General features: G+C 24.6%; 1 long non-coding RNA gene across 1 annotated transcript; it reads right to left on the bottom strand.

Annotated features, from left to right (window-relative positions):
• Window positions 1–731: 731 nt before the first annotated feature.
• On the bottom strand, window positions 732–3743 carry LOC133666839 (uncharacterized). Its single transcript, XR_009831572.1, has 5 exons — window positions 3679–3743; window positions 3188–3289; window positions 1716–2327; window positions 1117–1426; window positions 732–996 (listed from the first exon to the last, which is right to left on the bottom strand). It is a non-coding gene; the product is annotated as an uncharacterized LOC133666839 (long non-coding RNA).
• Window positions 3744–14895: the final 11152 nt, after the last annotated feature.

The raw sequence follows: 14895 nt of genomic DNA, 5'->3' as shown, positions 1-14895 counted from the left end.
ACCTGAGCACGTGAGTGAGTTCCTGGCAGTGAACATGGAAGGGGTTAAATCTGAAAATCCTGAGCTAAAAAAAGCATTAATATCTGTTTCCAATCTAACGGACTAATATTTCTTAATCTGTTTTATTTTAAATTTTATTAAAATTCTTTATTAAAATTTTATAAAATTCTTTATAAATTTAACAATTACTGACTTTAAGTTAAACAAGGAAAAAAAATATTACATATATGTATAAGAACAATGAATAAGAAATTTATTTATGATAATTAAAAATAAGAAATTAATGACTCTAAATGGTAATGAAAATAACCTCAGGTGATCCTTTTATCAAAGCAGATTTTCGAAAATACTAAAGCAATGTTCAAAATTTGCAGCTTTGATTCAAAAATCTACCTGTCGCGAAATGTTTTCTTGCACTATATTTTATTACATTTTTGTACGAAAAAAGCATGAAAAATTAAATATTTTTGTATTTTTAAGTTTAGAATAAAACGTTAAATAATTAATTCTTTTGATGCATTGTAATGAAATAAAATAAAAGGAGAAATTAAATATTATTTATTATCATGTGATAATAAACAACAATCATTATGATATAATTGTTATTATAATATCATATGCATCATCATTATTATTATGTAATTTCTAATATTATTTTAAAATTTATTCATATAACGTTAATTATCAATATCATTTAGTTAAAAACGCGATGTGCAAGAAAACCTATCCTGATCTAATAAATAAAACACAAACATATGAAATGTCACTATTCACGGATATAATAAATACCCATGGTCATTGTGCTCGTACAAAATTCTACGTATACAACCAATCACCCGTGTCGATTCGGATCTTTCATCCTACGACATGATTGAGTGACCAGAGGAACCAAAATGCATGCGACTCACCATAGATGCGAAGAATCTGCGTTGCCACCAATGCTGTCATGACCCATCGCGAAGTTGTCATCAAGTAGAAGGATGAAAACTGTGAAAACTGAAAAAAAGGAGAAAAAATGGAATACCGTAATTTAGAACATAGTATATATATTAATTAATAAAGAAAACTGAAAGAAAAATGAAACTATATTCGTGAAAAATATGCAAAGATAATTACCTCTTCGCGTGATGGATGATCGCCTTATGTTCTTGAGAGCACTGATTTTACCCTGTACCGAAAACGAAAATTTGTAAGAAAAAAAAAATGAAACAAAATAAACTATTAACGCGTCCGTATTTAATATTCGGCGAACAAACACTGACTCTAATTTCGCGAATGATTATTATAATTAAATTGAATAAGAGCAGCTGTGCTCTAAAAAATATTAAAAATACTGTATTACGAAACAACACTGACTCTACCGATCGCATTGCGCGCGATCACAAAACTTTTTTCAAAAGTCCAGAGGACGACATGATGACAGTACCTTTAACAGAACATAAAATATTACATTAATTAAAAAAAAATTTAATTATCGATTCAATTTTGTTTAATTTCAAAATTCAATAAAAATAAAAAACTAAGATATTACTAATCTCTAATGATAAAAATTAAAATTTTAAAACTTAAAACTTGAGAAATAAAAATCTAATAATTTGTAAATTTAGTTGACAAAAATAATAAATTTTACCAAAAAGACGATTTATTTTTCGATTAATGATTAAAACAAAATCAAATAATAAAATAAAATGATTAAAAATATGCAAGATAATTACCTCTTCGCGTGATGGATGATCGCCTTATGTTCTTGAGAGCACTGATTTTACTCTGTACCGAAAACGAAAATTTGTAAGAAAAAAAATGAAACAAAATAAACTATTAACGCGTCCGTATTTAATATTCGGCGAATAAACACTGACTCTAATTTCGCGAATGATTATTATAATTAAATTGAATAAGAGCAGCTGTGCTCTAAAAAATAATCTTAAAAATACTGTATTACGAAACAACACTGACTCTACCGATCGCATTGCGCGCGATCACAAAATTTTTCTGAAAATAAATCTGTATTAGTGGGGAAGGGTAGGGTATCGAGCATTTGTTCATAAAAATTATTATCTCTTGAAACTACAAATTAAATGCAAGAGAAAAATAAATTCAATCAATTTGAAATTAAAAAAATAACTTAACAAATCCGAAATAAAATTATGTAGAATTATGAATTATTTAACATAATAAAATAATAATAGAATAAAAAATAAATACTTAAAAATGTATTTATTTTCGATACAAAAGATTAAACGTTACCGCTTTGCCATGAAGTCACCATCTGTCACCATTGCGATATCAATATCTTGAAAATTACCTCAGCAATCAAAAATTTTAACCTGAACAAAAAATGATCAAATCTTTAAAATAAATATAAAAAAATACCCAAAATTAAGACATTATATTAAAGCAAGACAATCATCAATTCAAATCTTACTTTAATAATTATCATAATTCTAATGATACAATAGAAAAAAATAAAAATAAAAAAAAAATTCTTCAAAAAAAATTTAATATTTAATAAATTATTCATTAAATATTAATAGTTAAATATTACGCGAAAATAAAAGAATTATAAAAGATGGAAATTATAATTATAATTATAAAATTATGGAAAGAATATTTTACGCAATAGTCACGCACATGTAGCAAAGCGTCCTTCTACTTCAACTTTCGGTAATAGAATGATATTTCGTGACACAATTTTGTTTATAAAATTATAAATTGGAGTGGGGATTTGTTCGACAGAAAATCGTACGACATATCGAATATAAATATAAACTACGAATATAAACTGACAATTTCTTGGAAACGGATTATAGGAAATCGTAATACGCCTTAAGCGTAAAATCAAAACAGAAATATTACACGATTTGAGGGCACAGAATATATACACGAAAACGATATTCGAAATTACGTATATTCGAAATAAAACTTTTATTTCCGAATTAACAAATAGAAAGATTTAAAAAGAAAAAGTTATATATAATTTATAAATTAATATTAATAACTGTCAATAAACAAACTGTCCATGTACATAACAAAAAATAACGATACGGAAAACTAATTAATTAAACATATATTGAGCATTTTTAGTAACACATAATATACGTTTAAAAATATTTTAATTGAACAATATTAACAATTAATTTATAAATTATAATAATATATTAATTATAAATTATATGTATTCACTCACCAGTTGTATCTCCATCCGTCCTATCCCCACGAGGTCCAACAGCAGACTGAAGCCGAACGTACTGATTCGTCGAGCGTTGGGCCGTAGTTGCTCTCTGATTGGCTGTAACAGAACGAACATTTATTTAACATGCGCGCGCAAATTAAATTAAATATTCATATTAAATTCATAATAATAAAATTAATAATAAATAAAAAAATATTAATATAAGAAATTTTAATATTATTAATAGTAATAATATTAATCAAAATTAATCAGATTATAAAAACTGGAATACAATAAAAAAATTAAAATATAAATCAATTAAAACAAAAATTAAATAAACATTTTATTATTATATTAAGAATACTAAAATTAATATTAAAGTTAAATAAATTAAATAAACAAATAATAAAAATAAAATAATGAAATAAAAAATAATAAATTATAAAATATAAACATATAAATAAATAAGAAACGAATAAAAATAAATATGTATTTTTGAAACTTACAAAAAATACGTTTCTTCTTAAAACAAGCACGACGTTAATTTTGCACGACGTTATCCCTTCCGAATCCTTACGCAAAATGATTGCAAATAGTTAATGCATCCTTTTATAACTTCTTCGGCAGCACCTCCGCACCAATCAGAAGAGCCCACGAGATAAATTAACATTAAGAATATATTAAATATATAGAATTTAATAACATCATTAAAGCGATATAAAAATAATTAAATATAAAAACCAATTAATACATTTATTCATTTATTAGTAACTAATTTAAAAAATACTAAAAATATAAGAAATTATAATTATTAATTAGAAATATTTGGCAAAAAGAAATATATAAGTTTAAGTCCCAATAGGACTGTTCAACGATTCTGATTGGTGGAAAGATGCTACCGAAAAGTTTATAAAAGGATGTACGTGTTATTTGCAATCATTCTACCGTAGAACAAAGAAGAAGCAACATTCAAGAAACGTTACCTATGATTAAATAAAAATGCAATTCCTTTCCCTATGACATTTATAAATAAAATTGCATATTAATTTATATATCGTTATAATTAATTTGTTCATGCATATACAAATATATGTACGATATTATACCCAAATACCAAATTATTCCTTTCCATTACTCCTTCTATTCATTTCTTATTATTTATTTATTTTCGAAACGTATTTCCATGAAATAGAAACATTTGATAGAAAAATTATTTCGCAATTATGTTTGGTATCGTGATGCTATCTAAAAATATATAAAAATTGATATATTTATTATTCCTTCGAAACATAATAGATAGAAATTGAGAAGAAAACATCAAAAAAGATTTTTCCTGACTCAATACAGAACTTTTTATTTTTTTTATAATATTAACAATAAAATCGAACATTTATATACATTTGTTACTATTTTATTAAGAAATGTATAATTCTTCGTTACTATTTCTAACTTTATTTATTTGTATATATAATATTATTTATATATTTTTATTTATTCATTAGTTTTATGCGTTATTTCATCTAAATTATTTATTTTCGCAAATTGTTTCACGTAGTCTAACGTTGATTTCAAAAACTAAGCACCTTCGCACCAATCAGATTGTTCTAAGTTTCTGATTGGTGGAAAGATGCTACCGAAAAGTTTATAAAAGGATGTACGTGTTATTTGCAATCATTCTACCGTAGAACAAAGAAGAAGCAACATTCAAGAAACGATACCTTCGATTAAATGAAAATGCCATTCCTTTCCCTATGACATTTATAAATAAAATTATTACATTAATCTATATATCCTTATAGTTGATTTGTTCATACATATACAAGTATATGTACGATATTATATTATACCCAAATACCAATTTATTCCTTTCCATTACTGCTCCCTCTATTCATTTCTTAATATTTATTTATTTTCGAAACGTATTTCCATGAAATAGAAACATGAAATAGAAACATTTGATAGAAAAATTGTTTCGCAATTCTGTGATGGTATCAAAAAATGAATAAAAATTGATATATTTGTTATTATTTCGAATCATAATAGATAGAAATTGAAAAGGAAGCATCAAGAAACATTTTTCCTGATTCAATACAGAACTTTTTATTTTTTTATAATATTAACAATGGAATCGAAAATTTACGTACATTTGTTACTATTTTATTAAGAAATATATAATTCTTCGTGACTATTTCTAATTTTATTTATATATTTTTATTTATTCATACGTATTACAAATTATTTAATCGAAATTACTTATTTTCGCAAATTGTTTAACGTAGTCTAACGTTGATTCGAAAAACGAAGCACCTTCGCACCAATCAGATTGTTCTAAGTTTCTGATTGGTGGAAAGATGCTACCGAAAAGTTTATAAAAGGATGTACGTGTTATTTGCAATCATTCTACCGTAGAACAAAGAAGAAGCAGCATTCAGGAAGCGTTACCTATGATTAAATATAAGCTACTCAATTCCTATTCCCTATTGTATTTATAAATAAAGATCAAAGAAGAGGGAACACAAATAGTTTATTTACAACCGTTCGTTATCGTTGATTAAATGAGAAAACATATGTGTTTGAACAAATTGTATGAACAATGAACAAACGAACTATTTTGCAATAAACATATAGAAAGTAATACTTAATTTAGGAAATTGTAGGAAATTTATAGGGATTACGGAATAGAGTAACTAAAATTTGAGAAAATAAATAATTTAGATTAAATAATACATATGGATAAATGAAAATATATAATATAATATAAAGAAAATTATAAAATTTATAAAATTTATATATATTTCATAAATTATTAATATTAAAAAGAGTAATGGAGAAATATGTTTATGCATATATATATTTCTTAATAAAATAGAAAGGAATATAAATAAATGTTGAATGCAACTGTTAAAAATAAAAAAATAGTTTCCATTTTTATAATACTGCTAAAAATAGAAAACAGTTTCCTATACAATTGAGAAAATTGTTCCTTATTATTTCTTTCCAATTTTGTATTCATTATGATGCGAAACAATGATAAATATATAATTTTTTATAAATTTTTAGATACCATCACAGAATTGCGAAACAATTTTTCTATCAAATGTTTCTATTTCATGTTTCTATTTCATGGAAATACGTTTCGAAAATAAATAAATATTAAGAAATGAATAGAAGGAGCAGTAATGGAAAGGAATAAATTGGTATTTGGGTATAATATAATATCGTACATATACTTGTATATGTATGAACAAATCAACTATAAGGATATATAGATTAATGTAATAATTTTATTTATAAATGTCATAGGGAAAGGAATGGCATTTTCATTTAATCGAAGGTATCGTTTCTTGAATGTTGCTTCTTCTTTGTTCTACGGTAGAATGATTGCAAATAACACGTACATCCTTTTATAAACTTTTCGGTAGCATCTTTCCACCAATCAGAAACTTAGAACAATCTGATTGGTGCGAAGGTGCTTCGTTTTTCGAATCAACGTTAGACTACGTTAAACAATTTGCGAAAATAAGTAATTTCGATTAAATAATTTGTAATACGTATGAATAAATAAAAATATATAAATAAAATTAGAAATAGTCACGAAGAATTATATATTTCTTAATAAAATAGTAACAAATGTACGTAAATTTTCGATTCCATTGTTAATATTATAAAAAAATAAAAAGTTCTGTATTGAATCAGGAAAAATGTTTCTTGATGCTTCCTTTTCAATTTCTATCTATTATGATTCGAAATAATAACAAATATATCAATTTTTATTCATTTTTTGATACCATCACAGAATTGCGAAACAATTTTTCTATCAAATGTTTCTATTTCATGTTTCTATTTCATGGAAATACGTTTCGAAAATAAATAAATATTAAGAAATGAATAGAGGGAGCAGTAATGGAAAGGAATAAATTGGTATTTGGGTATAATATAATATCGTACATATACTTGTATATGTATGAACAAATCAACTATAAGGATATATAGATTAATGTAATAATTTTATTTATAAATGTCATAGGGAAAGGAATGGCATTTTCATTTAATCGAAGGTATCGTTTCTTGAATGTTGCTTCTTCTTTGTTCTACGGTAGAATGATTGCAAATAACACGTACATCCTTTTATAAACTTTTCGGTAGCATCTTTCCACCAATCAGAAACTTAGAACAATCTGATTGGTGCGAAGGTGCTTAGTTTTTGAAATCAACGTTAGACTACGTGAAACAATTTGCGAAAATAAATAATTTAGATGAAATAACGCATAAAACTAATGAATAAATAAAAATATATAAATAATATTATATATACAAATAAATAAAGTTAGAAATAGTAACGAAGAATTATACATTTCTTAATAAAATAGTAACAAATGTATATAAATGTTCGATTTTATTGTTAATATTATAAAAAAAATAAAAAAGTTCTCTATTGAATCAGGAAAAATGTTTCTTGATGCTTCCTTTTCAATTTCTATCTATTATGTTTCGAAGGAATAATAAATATATCAATTTTTATATATTTTTAGATAGCATCACGATACCAAACATAATTGCGAAATAATTTTTCTATCAAATGTTTCTATTTCATGGAAATACGTTTCGAAAATAAATAAATAATAAGAAATGAATAGAAGGAGTAATGGAAAGGAATAAATTGGTATTTGGGTATAATATCGTACACATATTTGTATATGCATGAACAAATTAATTATAACGATATATAAATTAATATGCAATTTTATTTATAAATGTCATAGGGAAAGGAATTGCATTTTTATTTAATCATAGGTAACGTTTCTTGAATGTTGCTTCTTCTTTGTTCTACGGTAGAATGATTGCAAATAACACGTACATCCTTTTATAAACTTTTCGGTAGCATCTTTCCACCAATCAGAAACTTAGAACAATCTGATTGGTGCGAAGGTGCTTCGTTTTTCGAATCAACGTTAGACTACGTTAAACAATTTGCGAAAATAAATAATTTCGATTAAATAATTTGTAATACGTATGAATAAATAAAAATATATAAATAAAATTAGAAATAGTCACGAAGAATTATATATTTCTTGATAAAATAGTAACAAATGTACGTAAATTTTCGATTCTATTGTTAATATTATAAAAAAATAAAAAAGTTCTGTATTGAATCAGGAAAAATGTTTCTTGATGCTTCCTTTTCAATTTCTATCTATTATGTTTCGAAGGAATAATAAATATATCAATTTTTATATATTTTTAGATAGCATCACGATACCAAACATAATTGCGAAATAATTTTTCTATCAAATGTTTCTATTTCATGGAAATACGTTTCGAAAATAAATAAATAATAAGAAATGAATAGAAGGAGTAATGGAAAGGAATAAATTGGTATTTGGGTATAATATCGTACACATATTTGTATATGCATGAACAAATTAACTGTAACGATATATAGATTAATATGCAATTTTATTTATAAATGTCATAGGGAAAGGAATTGCATTTTTATTTAATCATAGGTAACGTTTCTTGAATGTTGCTTCTTCTTTGTTCTACGGTAGAATGATTGCAAATAACACGTACATCCTTTTATAAACTTTTCGGTAGCATCTTTCCACCAATCAGAAACTTAGAACAATCTGATTGGTGCGAAGGTGCTTCGTTTTTCGAATCAACGTTAGACTACGTTAAACAATTTGCGAAAATAAGTAATTTCGATTAAATAATTTGTAATACGTATGAATAAATAAAAATATATAAATAAAATTAGAAATAGTCACGAAGAATTATATATTTCTTAATAAAATAGTAACAAATGTACGTAAATTTTCGATTCCATTGTTAATATTATAAAAAAATAAAAAAGTTCTGTATTGAATCAGGAAAAATGTTTCTTGATGCTTCCCTTTCAATTTCTATCTATTATGATTCGAAATAGTAACAAATATATCAATTTTTATTCATTTTTTGATACCATCACAGAATTGCGAAACAATTTTTCTATCAAATGTTTCTATTTCATGTTTCTATTTCATGGAAATACGTTTCGAAAATAAATAAATATTAAGAAATGAATAGAAGGAGCAGTAATGGAAAGGAATAAATTGGTATTTGGGTATAATATAATATCGTACATATACTTGTATATGTATGAACAAATCAACTATAAGGATATATAGATTAATGTAATAATTTTATTTATAAATGTCATAGGGAAAGGAATGGCATTTTCATTTAATCGAAGGTATCGTTTCTTGAATGTTGCTTCTTCTTTGTTCTACGGTAGAATGATTGCAAATAACACGTACATCCTTTTATAAACTTTTCGGTAGCATCTTTCCACCAATCAGAAACTTAGAACAATCTGATTGGTGCGAAGGTGCTTCGTTTTTCGAATCAACGTTAGACTACGTTAAACAATTTGCGAAAATAAGTAATTTCGATTAAATAATTTGTAATACGTATGAATAAATAAAAATATATAAATAAAATTAGAAATAGTCACGAAGAATTATATATTTCTTAATAAAATAGTAACAAATGTACGTAAATTTTCGATTCCATTGTTAATATTATAAAAAAATAAAAAAGTTCTGTATTGAATCAGGAAAAATGTTTCTTGATGCTTCCTTTTCAATTTCTATCTATTATGATTCGAAATAATAACAAATATATCAATTTTTATTCATTTTTTGATACCATCACAGAATTGCGAAACAATTTTTCTATCAAATGTTTCTATTTCATGTTTCTATTTCATGGAAATACGTTTCGAAAATAAATAAATATTAAGAAATGAATAGAGGGAGCAGTAATGGAAAGGAATAAATTGGTATTTGGGTATAATATAATATCGTACATATACTTGTATATGTATGAACAAATCAACTATAAGGATATATAGATTAATGTAATAATTTTATTTATAAATGTCATAGGGAAAGGAATGGCATTTTCATTTAATCGAAGGTATCGTTTCTTGAATGTTGCTTCTTCTTTGTTCTACGGTAGAATGATTGCAAATAACACGTACATCCTTTTATAAACTTTTCGGTAGCATCTTTCCACCAATCAGAAACTTAGAACAATCTGATTGGTGCGAAGGTGCTTAGTTTTTGAAATCAACGTTAGACTACGTGAAACAATTTGCGAAAATAAATAATTTAGATGAAATAACGCATAAAACTAATGAATAAATAAAAATATATAAATAATATTATATATACAAATAAATAAAGTTAGAAATAGTAACGAAGAATTATACATTTCTTAATAAAATAGTAACAAATGTATATAAATGTTCGATTTTATTGTTAATATTATAAAAAAAATAAAAAAGTTCTGTATTGAATCAGGAAAAATGTTTCTTGATGCTTCCTTTTCAATTTCTATCTATTATGTTTCGAAGGAATAATAAATATATCAATTTTTATATATTTTTAGATAGCATCACGATACCAAACATAATTGCGAAATAATTTTTCTATCAAATGTTTCTATTTCATGGAAATACGTTTCGAAAATAAATAAATAATAAGAAATGAATAGAAGGAGTAATGGAAAGGAATAAATTGGTATTTGGGTATAATATCGTACACATATTTGTATATGCATGAACAAATTAATTATAACGATATATAAATTAATATGCAATTTTATTTATAAATGTCATAGGGAAAGGAATTGCATTTTTATTTAATCATAGGTAACGTTTCTTGAATGTTGCTTCTTCTTTGTTCTACGGTAGAATGATTGCAAATAACACGTACATCCTTTTATAAACTTTTCGGTAGCATCTTTCCACCAATCAGAAACTTAGAACAATCTGATTGGTGCGAAGGTGCTTCGTTTTTCGAATCAACGTTAGACTACGTGAAACAATTTGCGAAAATAAATAATTTCGATTAAATAATTTGTAATACGTATGAATAAATAAAAATATATAAATAAAATTAGAAATAGTCACGAAGAATTATATATTTCTTAATAAAATAGTAACAAATGTACGTAAATTTTCGATTCCATTGTTAATATTATAAAAATAAAAAAGTTCTGTATTGAATCAGGAAAAATGTTTCTTGATGTTTTCTTCTCAATTTCTATCTATTATGTTTCGAAGGAATAATAAATATATCAATTTTTATATATTTTTAGATAGCATCACGATACCAAACATAATTGCGAAATAATTTTTCTATCAAATGTTTCTATTTCATGGAAATACGTTTCGAAAATAAATAAATAATAAGAAATGAATAGAAGGAGTAATGGAAAGGAATAAATTGGTATTTGGGTATAATATCGTACACATATTTGTATATGCATGAACAAATTAACTGTAACGATATATAGATTAATATGCAATTTTATTTATAAATGTCATAGGGAAAGGAATTGCATTTTTATTTAATCATAGGTAACGTTTCTTGAATGTTGCTTCTTCTTTGTTCTACGGTAGAATGATTGCAAATAACACGTACATCCTTTTATAAACTTTTCGGTAGCATCTTTCCACCAATCAGAAACTTAGAACAATCTGATTGGTGCGAAGGTGCTTCGTTTTTCGAATCAACGTTAGACTACGTTAAACAATTTGCGAAAATAAGTAATTTCGATTAAATAATTTGTAATACGTATGAATAAATAAAAATATATAAATAAAATTAGAAATAGTCACGAAGAATTATATATTTCTTAATAAAATAGTAACAAATGTACGTAAATTTTCGATTCCATTGTTAATATTATAAAAAAATAAAAAGTTCTGTATTGAATCAGGAAAAATGTTTCTTGATGCTTCCCTTTCAATTTCTATCTATTATGATTCGAAATAGTAACAAATATATCAATTTTTATTCATTTTTTGATACCATCACAGAATTGCGAAACAATTTTTCTATCAAATGTTTCTATTTCATGTTTCTATTTCATGGAAATACGTTTCGAAAATAAATAAATATTAAGAAATGAATAGAAGGAGCAGTAATGGAAAGGAATAAATTGGTATTTGGGTATAATATAATATCGTACATATACTTGTATATGTATGAACAAATCAACTATAAGGATATATAGATTAATGTAATAATTTTATTTATAAATGTCATAGGGAAAGGAATGGCATTTTCATTTAATCGAAGGTATCGTTTCTTGAATGTTGCTTCTTCTTTGTTCTACGGTAGAATGATTGCAAATAACACGTACATCCTTTTATAAACTTTTCGGTAGCATCTTTCCACCAATCAGAAACTTAGAACAATCTGATTGGTGCGAAGGTGCTTCGTTTTTCGAATCAACGTTAGACTACGTTAAACAATTTGCGAAAATAAGTAATTTCGATTAAATAATTTGTAATACGTATGAATAAATAAAAATATATAAATAAAATTAGAAATAGTCACGAAGAATTATATATTTCTTAATAAAATAGTAACAAATGTACGTAAATTTTCGATTCCATTGTTAATATTATAAAAAAATAAAAAGTTCTGTATTGAATCAGGAAAAATGTTTCTTGATGCTTCCTTTTCAATTTCTATCTATTATGATTCGAAATAATAACAAATATATCAATTTTTATTCATTTTTTGATACCATCACAGAATTGCGAAACAATTTTTCTATCAAATGTTTCTATTTCATGTTTCTATTTCATGGAAATACGTTTCGAAAATAAATAAATATTAAGAAATGAATAGAAGGAGCAGTAATGGAAAGGAATAAATTGGTATTTGGGTATAATATAATATCGTACATATACTTGTATATGTATGAACAAATCAACTATAAGGATATATAGATTAATGTAATAATTTTATTTATAAATGTCATAGGGAAAGGAATGGCATTTTCATTTAATCGAAGGTATCGTTTCTTGAATGTTGCTTCTTCTTTGTTCTACGGTAGAATGATTGCAAATAACACGTACATCCTTTTATAAACTTTTCGGTAGCATCTTTCCACCAATCAGAAACTTAGAACAATCTGATTGGTGCGAAGGTGCTTCGTTTTTCGAATCAACGTTAGACTACGTTAAACAATTTGCGAAAATAAGTAATTTCGATTAAATAATTTGTAATACGTATGAATAAATAAAAATATATAAATAAAATTAGAAATAGTCACGAAGAATTATATATTTCTTAATAAAATAGTAACAAATGTACGTAAATTTTCGATTCCATTGTTAATATTATAAAAAATAAAAAAGTTCTGTATTGAATCAGGAAAAATGTTTCTTGATGCTTCCTTTTCAATTTCTATCTATTATGATTCGAAATAATAACAAATATATCAATTTTTATTCATTTTTTGATACCATCACAGAATTGCGAAACAATTTTTCTATCAAATGTTTCTATTTCATGTTTCTATTTCATGGAAATACGTTTCGAAAATAAATAAATATTAAGAAATGAATAGAGGGAGCAGTAATGGAAAGGAATAAATTGGTATTTGGGTATAATATAATATCGTACATATACTTGTATATGTATGAACAAATCAACTATAAGGATATATAGATTAATGTAATAATTTTATTTATAAATGTCATAGGGAAAGGAATGGCATTTTCATTTAATCGAAGGTATCGTTTCTTGAATGTTGCTTCTTCTTTGTTCTACGGTAGAATGATTGCAAATAACACGTACATCCTTTTATAAACTTTTCGGTAGCATCTTTCCACCAATCAGAAACTTAGAACAATCTGATTGGTGCGAAGGTGCTTAGTTTTTGAAATCAACGTTAGACTACGTGAAACAATTTGCGAAAATAAATAATTTAGATGAAATAACGCATAAAACTAATGAATAAATAAAAATATATAAATAATATTATATATACAAATAAATAAAGTTAGAAATAGTAACGAAGAATTATACATTTCTTAATAAAATAGTAACAAATGTATATAAATGTTCGATTTTATTGTTAATATTATAAAAAAAATAAAAAAGTTCTCTATTGAGTCAGGAAAAATCTTTTTTGATGTTTTCTTCTCAATTTCTATCTATTATGTTTCGAAGGAATAATAAATATATCAATTTTTATATATTTTTAGATAGCATCACGATACCAAACATAATTGCGAAATAATTTTTCTATCAAATGTTTCTATTTCATGGAAATACGTTTCGAAAATAAATAAATAATAAGAAATGAATAGAAGGAGTAATGGAAAGGAATAATTTGGTATTTGGGTATAATATCGTACATATATTTGTATATGCATGAACAAATTAATTATAACGATATATAAATTAATATGCAATTTTATTTATAAATGTCATAGGGAAAGGAATTGCATTTTTATTTAATCATAGGTAACGTTTCTTGAATGTTGCTTCTTCTTTGTTCTACGGTAGAATGATTGCAAATAACACGTACATCCTTTTATAAACTTTTCGGTAGCATCTTTCCACCAATCAGAATCGTTGAACAGTCCTATTGGGACTTAAACTTATATATTTCTTTTTGCCAAATATTTCTAATTAATAATTATAATTTCTTATATTTTTTAGTATTTTTTAAATTAGTTACTAATAAATGAATAAATGTATTAATTGGTTTTTATATTTAATTATTTTTATATCGCTTTAATGATGTTATTAAATTCTATATATTTAATATATTCTTAATGTTAATTTATCTCGTGGGCTCTTCTGATTGGTGCGGAGGTGCTGCCGAAGAAGTTATAAAAGGATGCATTAACTATTTGCAATCATTTTGCGTAA

This window comes from Apis cerana, linkage group LG1 (assembly GCF_029169275.1).
Source record: "Apis cerana isolate GH-2021 linkage group LG1, AcerK_1.0, whole genome shotgun sequence".
Classification (NCBI taxonomy): domain Eukaryota; kingdom Metazoa; phylum Arthropoda; class Insecta; order Hymenoptera; family Apidae; genus Apis; species Apis cerana.
Note: the sequence above shows the minus strand (reverse complement) of the source record. Positions and strands in the feature narration are given on the sequence as shown.